The 18,897-nt window shown below is 36.6% G+C and overlaps 1 protein-coding gene across 2 annotated transcripts in view; it reads left to right on the top strand.

Annotated features, from left to right (window-relative positions):
* Positions 1-18,897, top strand: part of DISP1 (dispatched homolog 1 (Drosophila)) — a 206,324-nt gene that overhangs the window by 47,233 nt on the left and 140,194 nt on the right. The gene's annotated exons all lie outside the window — the stretch shown is intronic.

Below are 18,897 nucleotides of genomic sequence, written 5' to 3'. Positions count from 1 at the left end.
AATATTTATAAGCAACAACTTTGTTTTTAAAACTTTTTTTGCATTGTGCATTCCCTAAAAGTTCTTTTTCCCAGTTTCAAATATTCATAACAAATGGTCAGCTCAATTTAAAACAAGGTAAATATTTTTCATTTTATTTTATTTTTCCATTTCTATGTAAAATAGCCAAGCCAGCTTCGAACCAAAGCATTCAGCATTTTAGAAGCTAATAGTCCAGTAGAAAAATAATGTTTTAAAATTAGTTATAAATTTGCTAGAGGCCAGGCGTGGTGGCTCATGCCTGTAATCCCAGCACTTGGGAGGCTGAGGCGGGCGAATCACTTGAGGTTGAGAATTCGAGACCAGCCTGACCAACATGGAGAAACCCCATCTCTACTAAAAATACAAAATTAGCCTGGCGTGGTGGCACATGCATGTAATCCCAGCTACTCGGGAGGCTGAGGCAGGAGAATCGCTTAAACCTAGGAGGGAGAGGCTGTGGTGAGCCGAGATCACACCATTGTACTCCAGCCTCAGAAGCGAAACTCCAACTCAAAAAATAAACAAACAAACAAATAAATAAATAAATTTACTAGAAAAAAATTGCAAATTGACAGCATTTGGGTTTTTTTTAAAAAAAGCCTTCTATAACAAAACAGTCATGTAGGCTTTTAGTACATTTTTTTTCTAGTTGGTCAAATAGCCAAAGTTGTTTTTTGTTTGTTTTTCAGTGGTTTTTTTTTTTTTTTTTTTCTTTTTTGAGTAGAGGCTGATTTTCACCATGTTGCCCAGGCTGGTCTTGAACTGCTGGACTCAAGTGATCCACTCATCTTGGCCTCCCAATGTGCTGGGATTACAGGCATGAGCCACCGTGCCTGGCACCAAAATTGTTTTCTTAACTAAAATCATCATTCACATGAATCATCATGACAGCCTGAAAAATGTAGAACTCGTCTAAGAAAAGGAGATAACCCAGTAAGTCATTCTTTACACATCTTGTTCATGTTTAAATGTCTAAAGAAGGAAACTATTCCTTTGAAAATAGCACTGCTTTAATCTTTGCACGGATAATTCTGACCTCAAAAATAAAATACCCATTTTTAAGACCTTGGCTCTACTGGGGAATAAGCAAACCAAATGAACAAACACAAACCTTGTGTATCCCCCCTTCCTTTTTTTAACCACTGATGATGAACCTTGGGTTAGCATGTAGAGCATAGATAATACGATGCCAAATACATATTTAACAAAAGTGAACTGAGTGCCTGGCATATGCAAGGCTCTGGGTGTACAATAGTGAGTAGTGAGTATTTGAGAAAAACAAATATATCTGTGTATATATACCAAATGTATTCATATAGAAATAGTAGTAAGTGCAATGAAGAAATGAATAGGGTCTGAGGAGAGAGTAAATGTTGCTTTAGAATGCCATTAATTATCTCATAGAAAAATTAGTTATTTCATAGAAAAAAGAGAGTCATTTAGTCTCTGTTAATTTGTTTTCTGTGTTTTAAAAATGAAGTTGGTGGCAGGCTGTTCAGAAAAGAACTACCAAGCTCACATTGGAGGTATCATCTCACCGTTAGGATGACTGTTATGAAAAGGATAAAAAATAACAAATGCAGGTAGAGATGTGCATAAAAGGGAACTTATATGTTACTGGAAATGTAAATTAGTACAGCTACTGTGGAGAACAGTATGGAGTTTCCTCAGAAAACTACAAATAGTACTACCATCTGATCCAGTGATTGCACTACTGGGGATTTATCCAAAGGAAAGGAAATAATGTATCAATGAGATATCTGCACCCCCATTTTACTGCAGCATTATTCACAATAGCCAAAATATGGAATCAACCTAGGTGTCCAACAGCAGATGAATGGATAAATAAAATGTATATATACACCACGGAACACTATTTGGCCATAAAAAACAATGAAATCCTGTCATTCACAGCAACATGGATGGAGCTGGAGGACATTATGTTAAGTGAAATAAGCCAGGAACAATAAATTAAACACTGCATGTTCTCATGCATTTGTGAAAACTAAAAAAGTTGATTTCGTAGAAGTAAAAAGTAGAACAGAGAAGGGTAGGGGAAAGGGAGGGATAGGGAAAGGTTTGTTAAGGGATACAAAATTACAGTTAGATAGGGAAAATAGGGTCTAGTGTTCTATATCACTGCAGATAATTATGGTTAACAAGAATATATTGTGTAGTTTCAAATAGCTAGAAGGAGGATATTGAGCATTCCCAACACAAAGAAATGACAAATGTTAGAGATGATGAATATGCTAACTACCCTCATCTGATCACTATATGTAACAAAACATTACTGTGTGCCCCATGAATATTTACAATTTTTTTTGTCAATTAATAAAATAAAAAAAGAAACTCTCATCGAGACTTTTGTGCCTTGAAACATATAAAATTTGCTCTGGAAAGAAAACACCATGGCAAGATGTTGGCCACAGACTATAAATATAGGGGAAAGAAAACTGAAACAGCTTTATTTTTTATAACTCTGTTTCCTTGATTCGTAGATCTCTTAACAAGAGTGAATCATAGAAGCTAGGCGTATTAGTCTGTTCTCATGCTGCTGTAAAGAACTGCCCAAGACTGGGTAATTTATAAAGAAAAGAGGTTTAATTGACTCACAGTTCTGCATGGCTGGGGAGGCCTCAGGAAACCTACAATCATGGCAGAAGGCATCTCTTCACAGGGTGGCAGGAGAGGGAATGAGTGCAAGCAGGGGAAATGCCACATGCTTATAAAACCATCAGGTCCTGTGAGACTCACTCTTTATCACGAGAACATCATGGGGGAAACTGCCCCCATGATCCAATTCTACCTGGTCCCACCCTTGAAATGTGGGGATTATTACAATTCAAGGTGAGATTTGGGTGGGGACACATAGCCAAACCATATCACTAGGACCCTTGAATCATTGTTTTGGAGACAGTTCTGAATTCCGGGCACTAAGGAGTACCATTTGGACACTGATCCTTTTATGTTAAAGATGGTGAACTGGTGGGTTTCAGTGAGCTGGTGGGTTTCAGTGTCCTCCTTTCAGTTGGTTAATTGGGAATCCTATAGTTGAGCCTAAATTTTCAGTGTTTTGCTTTTTTTTTTTTCCATCATAAATGGCAAATATTGTGCCTACCTAGAATATGGTGCTTTGAAACCCAAATGTTAAGGAGATAAATAGGTATACCTAACTGCTTGGGATGAACAAGATTTTGGGGAATAGGATAAAGGCTTCTTTAGAGACTTAACAGTTATTTATGTGGCCTGGGGAAGTGGGATAGTTCATTCTGAATCATTTTCAAACTTGTCCAGGGAGCTCTGGGGCTCTTCAGAGGAACCTCAGTAATACTTGTGGGAATAGAGTTGCCAAGAAGGGCAGGGGTCTCATCCCTACAACCTTTAACTAAGGAACTTCTACTAGACATAAAGGAAAACAAATAACTTTGAAGATAATAAATTAACTTTTGCTGCTTTATCACAGAATCTTCCTGAGTTACTGTTTGTATACCAACTCTTGAGGCTTTCATCATGTATGACGAGGAGCCACATCAAGACCTTTCACCTGTGTTCTCTTATTCTTTTCTGCCATTTCCTCTACCCTTCTCCTCACACAAACACTTAAGTACCAGGCCTTGGGAACTAGTTAAGATCTGTTAGAAAAGAAAGATTTAAACAATATTTGAAAGCCCTGAAAATTATGTTCCTAAATCTTCTACCTACATGGAAATATGTGTTATCTTCATTAGGAAGAATATTTATGAAAGTAATCAACAAACTGAACTAGTTAGAAAGCAGTGTATTTTAGCCAGTAATGAGCCTTAACCTTTGCAGGGTTAGCACATGGAAATCGTTATTATATACTAGCAGATACAGCTATGCCACCATACTTATTTTGTCAAGGACCAATTCTTCATTATACCAGTGCAGTCTGATTTTCACAGTTAATCTTACTTGGTTGCTAAATGCCTTACATGCCTAATGAAATGAAATTTGAAGAATTGACTAGCTTAATTTTGCAGTGTGAAATGGTTCCATCCTCTTTATTTTAAAACATTTTTTTCTCCCCAAATTTTGAAGATATTTTGACTAATTCAAATTTCACATAATTTTAAGAGTACTATAATTTATAAGCCATAGAGGTATGTGATTTGAATGCTTCCTATCTAATGCAACTGGAATTTTTCTCCAATTATAAGAGAGACAAGACCATCATTCTCCAGTTTCAAAAAAAAAAGAATGCAGCTGCTTGCAAGAGGAGAGCTAAACTAACAGAACGTTTAATATTTTGAAAAATATGTCCTGGGGGAAAAGATTCTTCTGTTTAAAAAGATATTAAACTATTTAGCTTGGCAGCTCCAGGGTGTGAATATTTTGAACTCCATCACTGTCATTTATTTTTTATCGAGTTCAAATGGAATAATTGAGAACTTTATTTTGACATTTAGTCCTTTATGAGATATATAAACCTTTAGCTGCAAGGGACTACATGTTACTGTGAATTACAAAGGCACATTCCACTTTCACTGGATCAGTGTTTAATTTTCAAAATTCTCAGCAAATAGCACAGCTGCAGCCAAAAATCCTGTTCTGAGACTCTTTCCAGCCCAGATGAAACTAATAGTTCCAGGCTGTGTTGCTGTCATTCATTACTAATCCAGGTATGGATGCTTACTGTTTTTAATTTTCCTTTTCTGAACTTGAAGGCAGCGTTTGTCTTTTCCCACAAGAAGTTAGAGATACTGTTCTTAGATTCCAGCAACTGGAGATAGCTGACCTTTTCCACACTGACACAACTAGACTTTCTTTTAGGGCTAGTACAGATAGGAGTTTGATGATAAACATAAAACAGTGGGAGACAGGCACATGGTAGGGTATTAAGGAAAAACAAGAATGTATTAGGGATATGCCCCTAATTTTTGGAAGCTGGTGTCATGGAAAGCATCCGTTCCCTACCATACAATATCTGTTGATGGCACTTGCCATTTGAGCAAGAATATGAATTAAGGGGACAATATGTTTTTATGTTTATTATAATTCTTTTTTTTTTTTTTTTGAGATGGAGTCTCACTCTGTTGCTCAGGCTGGAGTGCAGTGGCTCAATCTTGGCTCACTGCAACCTCTGCCTCCTGTTTCAAGCAGTCCTCCTGCCTCAGCCTCCTGAGTAGCTGGGATTACAGGTGCATGCCACCATGCCTGGCTACTTTTTGTATTTTAAGTAGAGATGGGATTTCACCATGTTAGACAGGCTAGTCTTGAACTCCTGACCTCATGTGATCCACCTCCCTCGGCCTCCCAAAGTGCTGGGATTACAGGTGTGAGCCACTGTGCCCAGCCTATTATAATTATTATTAGTAATAGAATTTTCAGAAACATTCAAAATGTCATCACCAATTATTCTATTCAAATCAGACCAGAATGGATTCATTTTGCATTTTAAACTGTCTTAATTGACACTTAAAAACAGCGTGACTTTTGGCTAGTCAGGAGGCTGAGGTGGGAGGATGCCTTAAGCCTGGAGTTTGAGGCTGTAGTATATCACGATCACATCTGTAAATAGTTACTGCATTGCAGCCTGGGCAACATAGTGAGACTGCATATCTAAAAAAAAGAAAAAGAAAAAAACAGTGTGATATAGAATGAAGAATAGAGATTGCAGACTTTGGAACTGGACAAAAGTTGGAAGCATTCCCCTTGAAATCTGGCACAAGACAAGGATGCTCTCTCTCACCATTCCTATTCAACATAGTATTGGAAGTTCTGGCCAGGACAATCAAGCAAGAGAAAGAAATAAAGCATATTCAAATAGAAAAAGAGGAAATCAAACTGTCTCTGTCTGCAGATGACATGATCCTATATCTAGAAAACTCCATTGTCTCAGCCCAAAAGCTTCTTAAGCTGATAAGCAACTTCAGCAAAGTCTTAAGATACAAAAATCAGTGTGCAAAAATCACAAGCATTTCTACACACCAAGAATAGACAAGCAGAGAGCCCAGTCATGAACTCCCATTCACAATTGCTACAAAGAGAATAAAATACCTAGGAATACAGCTAACAAGGGAAGTAAAGGACCTCTTCAAGGAGAACTACAAACCACTGCTCAGGGAAATCAGAGGACACAAACAAATGGAAAAACATTCCATGCATATGGATAGGAAGAATCAGTATCATGAAAATGGCCATACTGCCTAAAATGATTTATAGATTGAATACTATTCCCATTAAACAACATTCTTCACAGAATTAGAAGAAACTATTTAAAAATTTGTATGGAACCAAAAAAGAGCTCGTGTAGCCACAAGAGACCTAAGCAAAAAGAACAAAGCTGGATGCATCTGTTACCAGACTTCAGACTTCAAACTATACTATAAGGCTACAGAAACCAAAACAGCATGGCACTAGTACAAAAACAGACACATAGACCAGTGGAACAGAATAGAGAACTCAGAAATAAGACTGCACATCTCCAACCATCTGATCTTTGATAGACCTGACAAAAACAAGCAATGGGGAAAGGATTCCCTATTTAATAAATGGTGCTGGGATTACTATTATGTATAATATCTATACTGGCCCTAAAAGAAAGTCTAGTTGTGTTTCATATGCAGAAAATTGGAAGTGGACCCCTTCCTTATATCTTATACAAAAAATTAACTCAAGATGGATTAAAGACTTAAATATAAAACCAAAAACCATAAAAACCCTAGAGGAAAATCTAGGCAATACCATTCAGGACATAGGCACAGGGAAAGATATCATGATGAAATCACCAAAAGTAATTGCAACAAAAGCAAAAATTGACAAATGGGATCTAGTTAAACTTAAGCTACTCTGGGGGCTGAGGAAGGAGAATCACTTGAACCCAGGAGGTGGAGATTGCAGTGAGCCGAGATAATGCCACTGCACCCCAGCCTAGGGGACAGAGCGAGACTCCGTCTCAAAAAAAAAAAGAAAAAGAAAGAAAGAAAGTGATTGCTAGAAAAAAGTGGGGCAGGGGACCACTTTCTTTCCCCATTATATGTCAACAGAGTGAACTGGCAACCTGTAGAGTGGGAAATTTTTTTTTTTTTTGCAATCTATCCATCTGATAAAGGTCTAATATCCAGAATCTACCAGGAACTTAAACAAATTTACAGGAAAAAAAGAAACAACCCCATTAAAAAGCGGACAAAGGACATGAACAGATACTTCTCAAAAGGTGACATTCATGCAGCCAACAAACTTTTGAAAAAAAGCTTAATATCACTGATCATTAGAGGAATGCAAATCAAAACCACAATGAGATACCATCTCACACCACTCAGAATGGTGATTATTAAAAAGTCCAGAAACAGCAGATGCTGGCGAGGTTGCAGAGAAATAGGAACAGTTTTACACTGTTGGTGGGAATGTAAATTAATTCAACCATTGTGAAAAACGGTGTGGTGATTCCTCAGAGATCTAGAACGAAAATACCATTTCACCCAGTAATCCCATTACTGGGTATATACCCAAAGGAATATAAATTATTCTATTACAAAGTTACATGCATACATATGTTCATTGCAGCACTATTCACAATAGCAAAGACATGGAATCAACCCAAATGTCCACCAATGATAGACTGGATAAAGAAAATGTGATACCTGTACACCATGGAATACTATGCAGCCATAAAAAGGAATGAAATCATGTCTTTTGCAGAGACATGGTTGGAGCTGGAAGCCATTATCCTCAGCAAACTAACACAGGAATAGAAAACCAAACACCGCATGTTCTTACTTTTAAGTGGGAGCTGAACAATGAGAACACACAGACACAGGGAGGGGGACAGCACACACTGGGGCCTGTCGGGAGGTGGGGTGGGGGGAGGGAGAGCATTAGGAAAAATAGCTAATGCATGCTGGGCTTAATACCTAGGTGATGGGTTGATAGGTGCAACAAACCACCATGGCACATGTTTACCTGTGTAACAAACTTGCACGTCCTGTGCATGTACCCCAGAACTTAAAAAAACGGTAATTAAAATTCTCAGAGATAAGAGAAGGTACTGTATCTACAAATGAATAACAGGATAATTTAGATGGGATCATTTAAAGAATAAATAAAGGCTCTTGGGTATTTCAAAAATTGTTAATTCAGTAGAAGGGTTGGGAGATAAATTTGAGACTATCTTCCCAAAAGCAGATTTCAAAAGACTAAGAGATAGAAAATAAAGTGGCGATGTAAGATAAAAGAAAGTACAATTAGAGGAAAACTATGCTCTCCAATGTTTGACTAGTAGAAGGAGTTCCAGATAGAGTTTGGGATGAATTAGTTCACCTAGTTCATTCTGTAACCTAGACTGTAAATTCTGGAATGTTGGGGAATATGTTGTTGGTCTTGTTCACTATTTATTCATTGTCACAGTCTGTGTACCTAGTAGGTCTTCAGATATTTTGACTGAAATTATTCTTGTGTCTTGTTGAGAAGAGGCGTAGAAAAACTAGGCAAATTTTTAAAAAGAGGCAGCTAATCAGAAGGAAACTTTTTTTTTCAATAAAGGAAATTCATTTGTTGTTTTGTTTTGTTGAGATGGAGTTTCACTCTTGTTTCCCAGGCTGGAGTGCAATGGTGTGATCTGGGCTCACCACAAACTCTGCCTCCCAGATTCAAGTGATTCTTCTGCCTCAGCCTCCCGAGTACTGGGATTAAGGCATGGGCCACTAGGCCTGGCTAATTTTGTACCTTTAGTAGAGACGGGGTTTCTCCATGTTGGTCAGGCTGGTCTTGAACCAACAGGTGAGCTGCCTGCCTCGGCCTCCCAAAGGGCTGGGATTACAGGCATGAGCCCGGCCCCATTTATTCTTTAAGTGATTCACTTGGGAATAATATTTAGATAGTCATAATAATGTAAAACACTAAATATTGATTTAACCAACAATCGTGGTGTGACAGTATTGAGAAAGCAGGGAAGAGCAATGCTACAGGAGAGCGAAATCCGCATCATCTATAGTAGAAAGCCAATACGTAATGCCTGAGATAGTAAATTTTAAAAAGCAGTTATGGGCATGTTAGAGATAGCTGAAATAGTTGAAAGTAATTGCTAGGGCCGGGCACTGTCGCTCATGTCTGTAATCCCAACACTTTGGCAGGCCGAGGCAGGCAGATCATGAGGTCAGGAGTTTGAGACCAGCCTGGCCAATATGGTGAAACCCTGTCTCTACTAAAAATAGAAAAATTAGCCGGGCATGGTGGTGTGAGACTGTAGTCCCAGCTACTCTTGGGGCTGAGGAAGGAGAATCACTTGAACCCAGGAGGTGGAGGTTGCAGTGAGCTGAGATCATGCCACTGCACTCCAGCCTGGGGGACAAAGCGAGACTCCGTCTCAAAAAAAAAAAAGAAAGAAAGAAAGTGATTGCTAGAAAAAAGTGGGGCAGGGGACCACTTTCTGTCCCCATTATATGTCTTGTAGAACTAATTTTAAAACTATCTAAATGAATTGTTTTGATAAAATAGAAATTTAAGATATTTAATGGCACCAGGCCACATCATTTTCCATATTAAGGCCATGCTTATCAATGAACCAGAATATGGCTATCCTAGGGCCAGGGTATCTTCTCTTTGGGATGGTCCTTCTCTTTTTCTCTATTTCCTTTGCCAACTCACCTCTCTTTGGAATTGATATGTTCTTCAGACATAACCATGTGGCTTGAAATACTTAGCCTGTAAGTTTTCTTGTCTATTTTGTGGTGACTTCCTGTTTTAACTCTGAGTTCCTTTCTATGAGATTTTTAAGTCACTTGTGGTTACAGTTACTTTATTGCAACCTCCACGATAAGGCTATTAATGCTTCAGTGTTGTTCCAGTCAGTTACATATTCTAGACTCTAAATTCTGTGAAGTCAGGGATTGCTGGTTTTGTTCACTATTTATTCAGTGGCTATCTAGTAGTATGTGCATATGATTGAAATTATGCTCATATTTCTTTGAGAAGGAAATTATGTAAATTTAAGAACATGGCTTTTAGGTTAGACAAACCTGGATTTGAATCCCATTGCTATCACTTGCTAGCCATGTCACTTAACCTCTTTTCTGAAACCCTCTTTTCTAAGTATTAACATTTTCTGTTTCAAATTAACACCTAAAGGCCCTCCACCTCACAAACGTTTTCACCATTTATCATTTGTTATTTCTGATTATTAGCATATTTCAAAACACCACAATAAGTGATTAAACTTGCATTTAAAAATAATATGTAACATTAATAAAGCAAGTTATACTTCTCTTTTCTGAATTCTCTAGTAATGTAATTACACTACAGGTCATATTAACAACTCATTTTTTAAAGCAAAAACATGTTTCTCAGAGGATAGATTCATTTATTTTTAGGAATGTTTATTATATAACTTCTGGTACAGTGGGGAAAATGTTTACTACTTCATGAGAAATATGTGTTTTTTATAGTACATTTTTCTCATGAAGACATTGGCTGCATTAAGGGAGTAGTAATAAGATAATTTTGCGGCCTGTTTTTCTGAAAGGCTGAGCAACCCTTTTAAAACTGGGATGTCATCAAGGGTAGGAATCTGTGTTGTGCTCATCACCTCCTTGTCTATTGTCTGGCATATAGTAAAATCTTAACTGTTGACTGAATGACTGCATGCATGAATGAATTAAGTATCGTGTTGCTTTATTTGTTTGTAACTTTTTATTTTGATGTAGTTTAAAACTTAATGAAGACTTACAAGATTAGTACAAGGAAATCCCATATACTGTTAACCCAGATTTATCAATTGTTAACTAAGTTTAAAGTTTTTATATTCATATATTGTTTTTCGGAGTCATTTGAGAATCAGTTGTTGCCATTACACCCTTTTACCCCTAAATACTTTAGTATGTAGTTCCTAAGAACGAGAACATTCTCTTTTATAATAAAACACTGTAAACTTATCAAAATCTAGTAATTTAACATTGATATAATATTTCCTAATCCAGTTTGTTTTCAAATTCATCAATTATCTCAATAGTTTGTTTTTGTTTTTGTTTTTTGAGATAGGACTTCACTCTGTTGCCCAGGCTGGAGTACAGTGGTGCTATCATGACTCACTGCAGCCTTCACCTCCCAGGCTCAAGTGATCCTCCCACCTCAGCCTCCTACGTAGCTGAGACTACAAGTGTGTGCCACCACGCTTGACTCATTTTTAAATTTTTTGTAGAAATAGAGTCTCCCTATGTTGCCTAGGCTGGTCTTCAACTCATGGGCTCAAGCAGTCCCCCACCTTGGCCTCCCAAAGTGCAGGAATTATAGTGTGAGCCACTGTGCTCAGCGTCAATCGTATCTTTTGCAGCTATTTTTTCTCAGTCTGGTACCCAATCCAGGGTCACACATTCCATGTAAATTTCATGTCTCTTTAGCCTTCTTTAATCTGGAACAGTACTCTAGTATTTCTCTTTCTTTCTTGACTTTAACATTTTTTAGAAGAGTTTAAAAAATAATTTTGAAGAATATTCCTAGTTTGGGTTTGTATCATGTATCCTCCTGATTAGATTGAGGTTTTGCAGTTTTGGCTGGAAAACCACAGAAAAGATGCTGTGCTGTTCTCAGTACATCATATCTTTAGGCACATGAGGCCACTTTGCACAAATATTAGCAACTCATCACTTGCTTAAGTTGTATCCACAGGGTATTTCCACTGTAAAGTTGCCATATTTTCCTTGGTGTAATTTGTGGGGAGAGGGCTGAACGCGGTGGCTCATACCTGTAATCTCAGCACTTTGGGAGGCTGAGGTGGGCGGATTGCTTCAGCTCAGGGGTTCAAGAACAGCCTGGCAATATGGTGAAACCTTGTCTCTACAAAAAATATAAAAATTAGCTGGGCATAGTGGCATGTGCCTGTGGTCCCAGCTATTTGGGAGGGGGGCTGAGGTGAGAGGACCACCCGAGCCCGGGGGTGGGGTCGGGGAGCTCAAGGCTGCGGTGAGCCATGATTCCACCATTGTACTCCAGCATGGATGACAAAGTGAGACCCTATCTAAAAAAAAAAAAAAAAAAAAAAATCTGTGGGGAGATACTTTGAAACTATAAATATCTAATCCTTCATTTATGAAACTTACACTCAATAAATTTAGCATCCATCATTTGAGTCTTCCACATTTATTAGCTGGCATTTTACTATAAGAAACACCTTCCCTTTATTTTTTATTTATATTAGCTTGAATTCATAGATTCTTATTTTATTCATTTAGTTGTAATCCATTACTGTCATTAATTATTTTGATGCTTAAGGCATTCCAGATTTGGTCAGTGGGAGTCCCTGCAAACTATTCCTTTGTTGTTTTGCTTTGTCTTCAATGTTCCTTGAGAATTTTTATCTTTTTTGGTGTAATAAGATATGCTAGGTCCTTCCTGTACTTTTCCTTGTCCAAGCCCTGGAGTCAACTTTTTTTCTGAGATGTCCTGGTTCCTTTTAATGGAGAATGGTATTTTAAAACCAAGATCTAGGTGCTGAGTGTGCTCATTGCTACTAATAGCATTGGCTCTAGACTCTCTCAGATCTCTCAGGGACCAAGCTCAGAAATGTATGTACATCTAAATTAAAGCTTTGTAGCTAAACTAAGAGTTCATATTGACTCCTCTAGTTCAAGTATAGCACTCCAGGGTTCATTCTAGTTTCTCTATATTCGTAATTCCCATTTCCAACAGTGAGAAACCTGGCTCCATGGTATTGTTTTGTATCCCAAGTGTCTTGTTCAAGCCTTGGCATTAAGTAATTGATATATGTTGTAAGCATTTGAATGAATGAGTGAATACATAGTTATGGCATTATCTCAGTATGTATTCTCACTGCTGTGACCCATGCTTGGCATTAGGTATTAATAGATGCTAAATAAAACTTTGTTGAGCAAATAGCTCTCTTCTTGCCAATACATTTATTATATATTTTTGAACCACATGAGAAGTGACTCTGTAGGAGTACTCTCATATTTTTGCCATTTAAATATGAATCCTTGTAAATTCAGTTAATATGCACAATCAGTCCTTTTTTCAATAAGAAAAAGTCATAAGTAACAATCAAATTGATCTATTAAAAATAATTCTTTTTTTTGTTTGTTTAAAAAAACTTTGATATGGGCAACATCATTGAAAAGATTTCAGAATTTCTGGTTATGAAAATTGTGCCTTGCAGAGTTTGGCACATTTTTCACATATGTCAGCTCTAGCAACGTGAAATATGTTCTTCATTTGAATTCTCTTCCTATACCCCCTGCTGTCAGGCAAAAAGAATTTTCACTTCACTGCTGCTTGTTATTAAGCTGCTATAAACAAGAATGCTTGAAGGTAACTTATGAGCAAATGACTAGAAATTTCTGATAACCTTAAGACTCATTCCCAAATTATATTATTAACTCTGTGAGTAATTTGGGGAAAAACAGTAGGCTTTCATTTGCCTGTGCCCTCAGAGGTTATAGTTACAATTTAGGACAGCCATTAATGACACTAATTCTTGAGATAGGTTTTTTGTTTGTTTGTTTGTTTTTGTTTTTGTTTTGTTTTTTTCCTTAAACCTCAGGAAACGTGGTCTATTTTTCTCTCCGATGTAATTAAAACTAACAACTCCTTGCTCATAAACTGATACTTTATTCCTAGAAACTTGCTTAAAAAGGGCCCTATCCTTTTCTATCTTTGCTTTTTCTAGTTACCTAAATTATGTTAAATGTATCATATGCATTATAATTTATGGTATAGAATTCAAAATGTAAAATTTGTCATGAATCATACTACCAGAGAAGTAGGAAAAGTTGGAAAAGTGGTTATTTTTATATTAGTAAGACTTTTTCACAGAACTGGCTGAGAATTGATGACTTTTTGTTTTAAAGAAAATGTTCTCCAAGATAACATCTTTAGCCCTGTGTAGAAACATTTAAGTTGCCCCCTCCTCCCATACTTAGAAGAGGGAGTGGGTCTTTTTAAATTAATAGAAAAATCAAAACATTTAAAGCACTTCCATCTTAAAAGCCTTTCCTGTTTAAAGAAAAACTGAAATGCTGCAATTTATACAAATAGTCTTCTTTTCCTAGATTAAATTTTAAAAGCAAAGTTCTGTATATATAAGCAAAGATATATTCTGTATCTTTTAAGTATAGACATTTAAAGGTAACATCTAAAAATTGTTGTTTAAAAAGTACTTTTCTGTGGGGCAAAGTGGTTTTGTCATATCATAGATTCCCTGTTCCTTATTTCTATAAATAGAATTTATTCCAGCATTAGTCTGGTACTACTGATATTGTACCTACACACATATACACAGAATAATAACTATAAGAGGTGGGTATATTTGGCATATTTCCCAAATTGTCTTTGCACTTTTAGCCAGTTATGTTTTTGTTTTCCCTTGGATTTTCCCTTAGGGGCCGGCCCCCTGTTGAGTTTTACAGTCATACAGTATCTTCTCGTAGGAGTACAGACACAATAACCCAGATGAGGTAAAAGTAACTAAGAGAGAGGAAACTGGCCACCTCAGGTAACTGAGGGTCAGTGTTGACCTCAGTAAGTCGATGTCTAGTTCTCCCTGCCAACTCTTTTCCTCCTTTGAAAAAAAAAATGAATGTCGGGGAGAGGGTGGCAGAGGAACTGTTGGGTACTCTTTTTCTAGTTCTTTTGGCTGGAGCAAATGCCATTTTCTTTCTGTCACTCCCTTTATCCTCACCCTCAGCCTTTTCTATGGCTTCTTTTTTTTGAGGCAGAGTCTCACTGGGTTGCTCAGGATGGAGTGCAGTGGCGTGATCTCGGCTCACTGCAACCTCCGCCTCCCAGGTTCAAGCAGTTCTCCTGCCTCAGCCTCCTGAGTAGCACATTATGGGCACGTGCCACCACTCCTGGCTAAGTGAGACAGTAGAGACAGGGTTTAGTAGAGACAGGGTTTTTAGTAGAGACAGGGTTTCACCATGTTGGTCAGGCTGGTCTCGAACCCCTGATCTCGTGATCTGGCCCCCCCACCACCACCCCTTTGACCTCCCAAAGTGCTGGGATTACAGCCATGAGCCACCATGTCCAACTCCTGGGATAGTTTTATATTTCCTTCTTCTTTGTATGTTTTTAAGATAAAGATGAAACAAAATAAAATCCAGGTATATTTTAATATCACATACGATCTAAAGGTAGTTATGGATATTAAATAACTTATTGCCACTCCTTTCGTATAAATTTGCAGTTTGGCAGGCTTCTTTGCCACTTGAAGTGAAAACTAATATTCCCTTCTGTCTTTAAGAATGCAGCAGAATATTTGCAAAAAAATACATGAATCTTTTAAAAGATGCATAGTAAAATTTAAATTCAATCCAATGAAGAAGAAGGACCAGTTTAGATTGGAAAACCATCTGAAGTGCAGAATGGTTTAGAACTATACCATCCTAGCAATGCCTAGGGTGGTGTTCATGTTTCTTTTTCACAATTGTATCCCGAGTAGAAAGCATCTATTATGTGCAACTGGCGCTTTTTAAATGCTTGGTAAAGGCCTATTGAGTGAATCAATGAATCTTAGAAGCTTTTGGTTTACTTCTTAATTTTAGAAATGAAGAAACTTAATCTAAAGACTGAATGGCTTAGGCAGAAGCAGAGCCCAACTTACTCTTCATGGTCATTGAACATTTACTACATTTTTAAAAGAAATCTTTTTATTATTTTCAAGATATGTAATAATTGGAACTAAGCCAAACATATATAAAAATGAAATTTTTAGACATGCTGCTTCAATGAATTGACCATTATAGTTGTGATTAGCATATTCTTTGTCTGTACATAGGTAATTATAATGTTCTTGTGGAGGTACTTAAGTGACTTGCTTTCTTGAGTTGTTAAAATATTTTTTCTTTTAATATTGTTCATGTGGTTAATTTGTTAGGAAACCCTTTGTGCAAGGTACACAAAGGTTCTTTTAGTAAACTCCCCTCTCTGGGCTGTCATAAAGTCTGCATTTGTTAAACAGTATATTATTGACTTCAGTGTGGAGGGACTTTAGGGAGTATCTAGTTCAAGCAATTTATTGTTTAGAGGAGGAAATGGACCTCCAGTTAAGTAACTTTTCGATGTCACATCAATAGTTAGTGTCAAAGCTAGAAATAGAGCCTGGGTTTTATGGTTCTCTGTCAGGTGTATCTTTGTTGTAAATAATTGACTTCTAACTGCCTTATATGTGAATGTCTTGGTGTAGATTTATATAGGCAATGATATATATTAAAATTTAGGGCTTTGAGGGGCAGCCTTAAATATAAAATTGGTTAAACTAAGCTTTTCTCTACTCCCTAATGCTTAGGCCAATTGGTTGTTGCAGAGGGAGTTAGTGAGAGGAAGTTTTAAAGAAAAAGGGGAATTTTAACCGTGTCAGGTTTGGAGCAAACACATGGAAAGGGTCTGAACCTCTATCAAGAGGAGGGTGAATGATTAGGAGGATACTAAATTATGTTATGTCTATACTGTGTAATTTTTTGCAGGTATTAAGAGAAGACTAGATTAGTCAGGCATGGTAGTGTTTGACTATAGTCCCAGCTACTTGGGAGGCTGAGGCAGGAGAATTGTTTGAGCCCAGGAGTTTGAGTCCAGCCTGGGCAACATAGTGAGACCCTCAACATCTCTTAAAGAAAAAAAAAAAAGATTCAAGTAGCTCTGTATTTACTGATTGAAGGCATAGCGATGACAGAAGTGAAAAAGGCAAGTTGCAGAGTAATATGTGTTATCCCATGAAAAAAATGAAACAAAACTCTATGTATATATATGTGTGTATATATGTTTATATATGTATATATTTATAGATACGATATTTGTATATATTTGAGTGAGCCTGGAGAAATAACCAGGCTAATAACATTCATTATATCATGAAGTGTTTGGGAGAGGAATTATTCATTATATCATTGAAGAATTTGGGAGAGGAATTATTACTTTTTCTTCATTTATTGTTGTATTATTTAATTTGTTACATGAAACATCTATTTTATTATATCTAATAATCTAATAAATCCATTTATAGCTTTTTGTATTTATGACTTTTTAAAATGAACTTACAACAGTGATGTCAGTTAGTAGAGCTTCCCATAGAAGAAAAATACAGATGATCTGGCTGTGAATTGACTCTACTCTGGTATTTCTAATATACTGAAATTCTTCAGTAATAACATATGTGCAGAAAGGAACATATTGAAGCTAATGTTTAGAGGTGCTTTCCCTAAGATCAAAAGTTTCAATTGCCTATATTCTTGATTCACATAATGTTAAAGATTTCATTTATTTTATTTTAGAAATCTTTTAAAAGATTCATATATAGATTTTTGCAACTATAGCATATTTAGCAGCAAGCTAATTAAAGTTAATATATTCAGTTAAAGATGAATATTGTATCCATGCAGAAACAAAGTTAAGAAATTCTCATAATGCCTTTGATTTAGTTAAGACTTAAACCTTCCTTTTGCCAAGAAATGAATTGCTTTTTGTAATTACAATTTTTATTTAAAAGAGGAAAAAATAAACTCCTGCATTTTGTGAAGTTTTAAGGCTCTTGAGCCTTCAATAACCCCAAATAAGTGTAAATGCTCCTGTAATTTTCCAACATTAGGGATGTCTATGGTCTTAAGAGGCTATTTGTTTGTTTTAGATCACAGGTACTAATAAAAGAAAAATATTTTTGGATGTAAATATTTACTAGAAGCCTGTTAGTCATAGGTTTCACATAGCACTAACAAAGTTGTTCTTTATATAAAATTTAAATAGCAGTCATTTAAAAACCTGTGAGAAAAATACCAGTAACAATTTGAGTGTCTTTGGAATGGAGAAAACAAAATACTAGCCCTTTTCTCAATTTAGGTGTGTGTGTTCCAGTCAGCTGCTCTTGTTATAAGTTTCTATTTTTTTTCATTATGGCACCACCAAATTAATATCTTTAGTTTGTAACCAAGACTTGATTCAAGCACTACATTTTAACGCGGGAATTCTTTCACTCTGAGGAGCTAGCAAAGCTTGGAGAAACCAGGAGCATCTGATCTAAAAGCCGATGATAACTTTAAGGATTAGTTGATGCAGGCTACCAAAGAACAAAATAAATTGTAGATGATAAGATAATTATAAAGAAAAATAGGGGAATTTTATTTTCTTAATATTTTCTAGCTTTTTAAATGAGACCGTTAAAGAATTCATGAAGAATTCTTACTGCCTCTTAATACCTACTATTATTACAACTCTTAGTGAAAATTAGATAATTATTAGGTCAGAGGAAACCATTAGTTTACCATTGTAAATGAATTGGTAAACCATTAGTTTACCAATTTGGGGAAGGAGATGAGTAGAGGATAGAAAATGAGAGAGAATTTGGGGCTTATAACGGGATGGGGTAGGTGAGTCATTTAGCTTGGGCCTTAAATTCATGATGTGCCTTAAATTTAGATTTTTGCCTGTAATCCCAGCTACTCGGGAGGCTAAGGCAGGAGAATCGCTTGAACCCAGGAGGCGGAGTTTGCAGTGAGCCCAAACCGCACCACTGTACTCCAGCCTGGGTAACAGAGTAAGACTCTGTCTCAAAAAAATAATAAAACAAAGATTTTTAAATATCCCCAATTCAGTTTTTATATACACTTGTATTTTTTTTTGTATGTGTATTAAAGACATTAAACTATAAAATATACTACAAATTACTGTAACTCTTGTTTTGGCTTTTTCCCCCCCTTTTATATGTAGGAAACCAGAGCCTCTCTTGACCTCTGAAAGGAACAAAGAGAATTTTAGATAGAAAATAGCATCAGAAAGGCCAGGTGCAGTGGCTCATGCCTGTAATGCCAGCACTTTGGGAGGCTGAGGTGGGCGAATCATGAAGTCAGGAGTTTGAGACCAGCCTGCCCAACGTGGTGAAACACTGTCACTATTAAAAAAAAAAAAAAAAAAATTAGC

Source organism: Mandrillus leucophaeus, unplaced genomic scaffold, assembly GCF_000951045.1.
Source record: "Mandrillus leucophaeus isolate KB7577 unplaced genomic scaffold, Mleu.le_1.0 Scaffold645, whole genome shotgun sequence".
Taxonomy (NCBI): domain Eukaryota; kingdom Metazoa; phylum Chordata; class Mammalia; order Primates; family Cercopithecidae; genus Mandrillus; species Mandrillus leucophaeus.
Note: the sequence above shows the minus strand (reverse complement) of the source record. Positions and strands in the feature narration are given on the sequence as shown.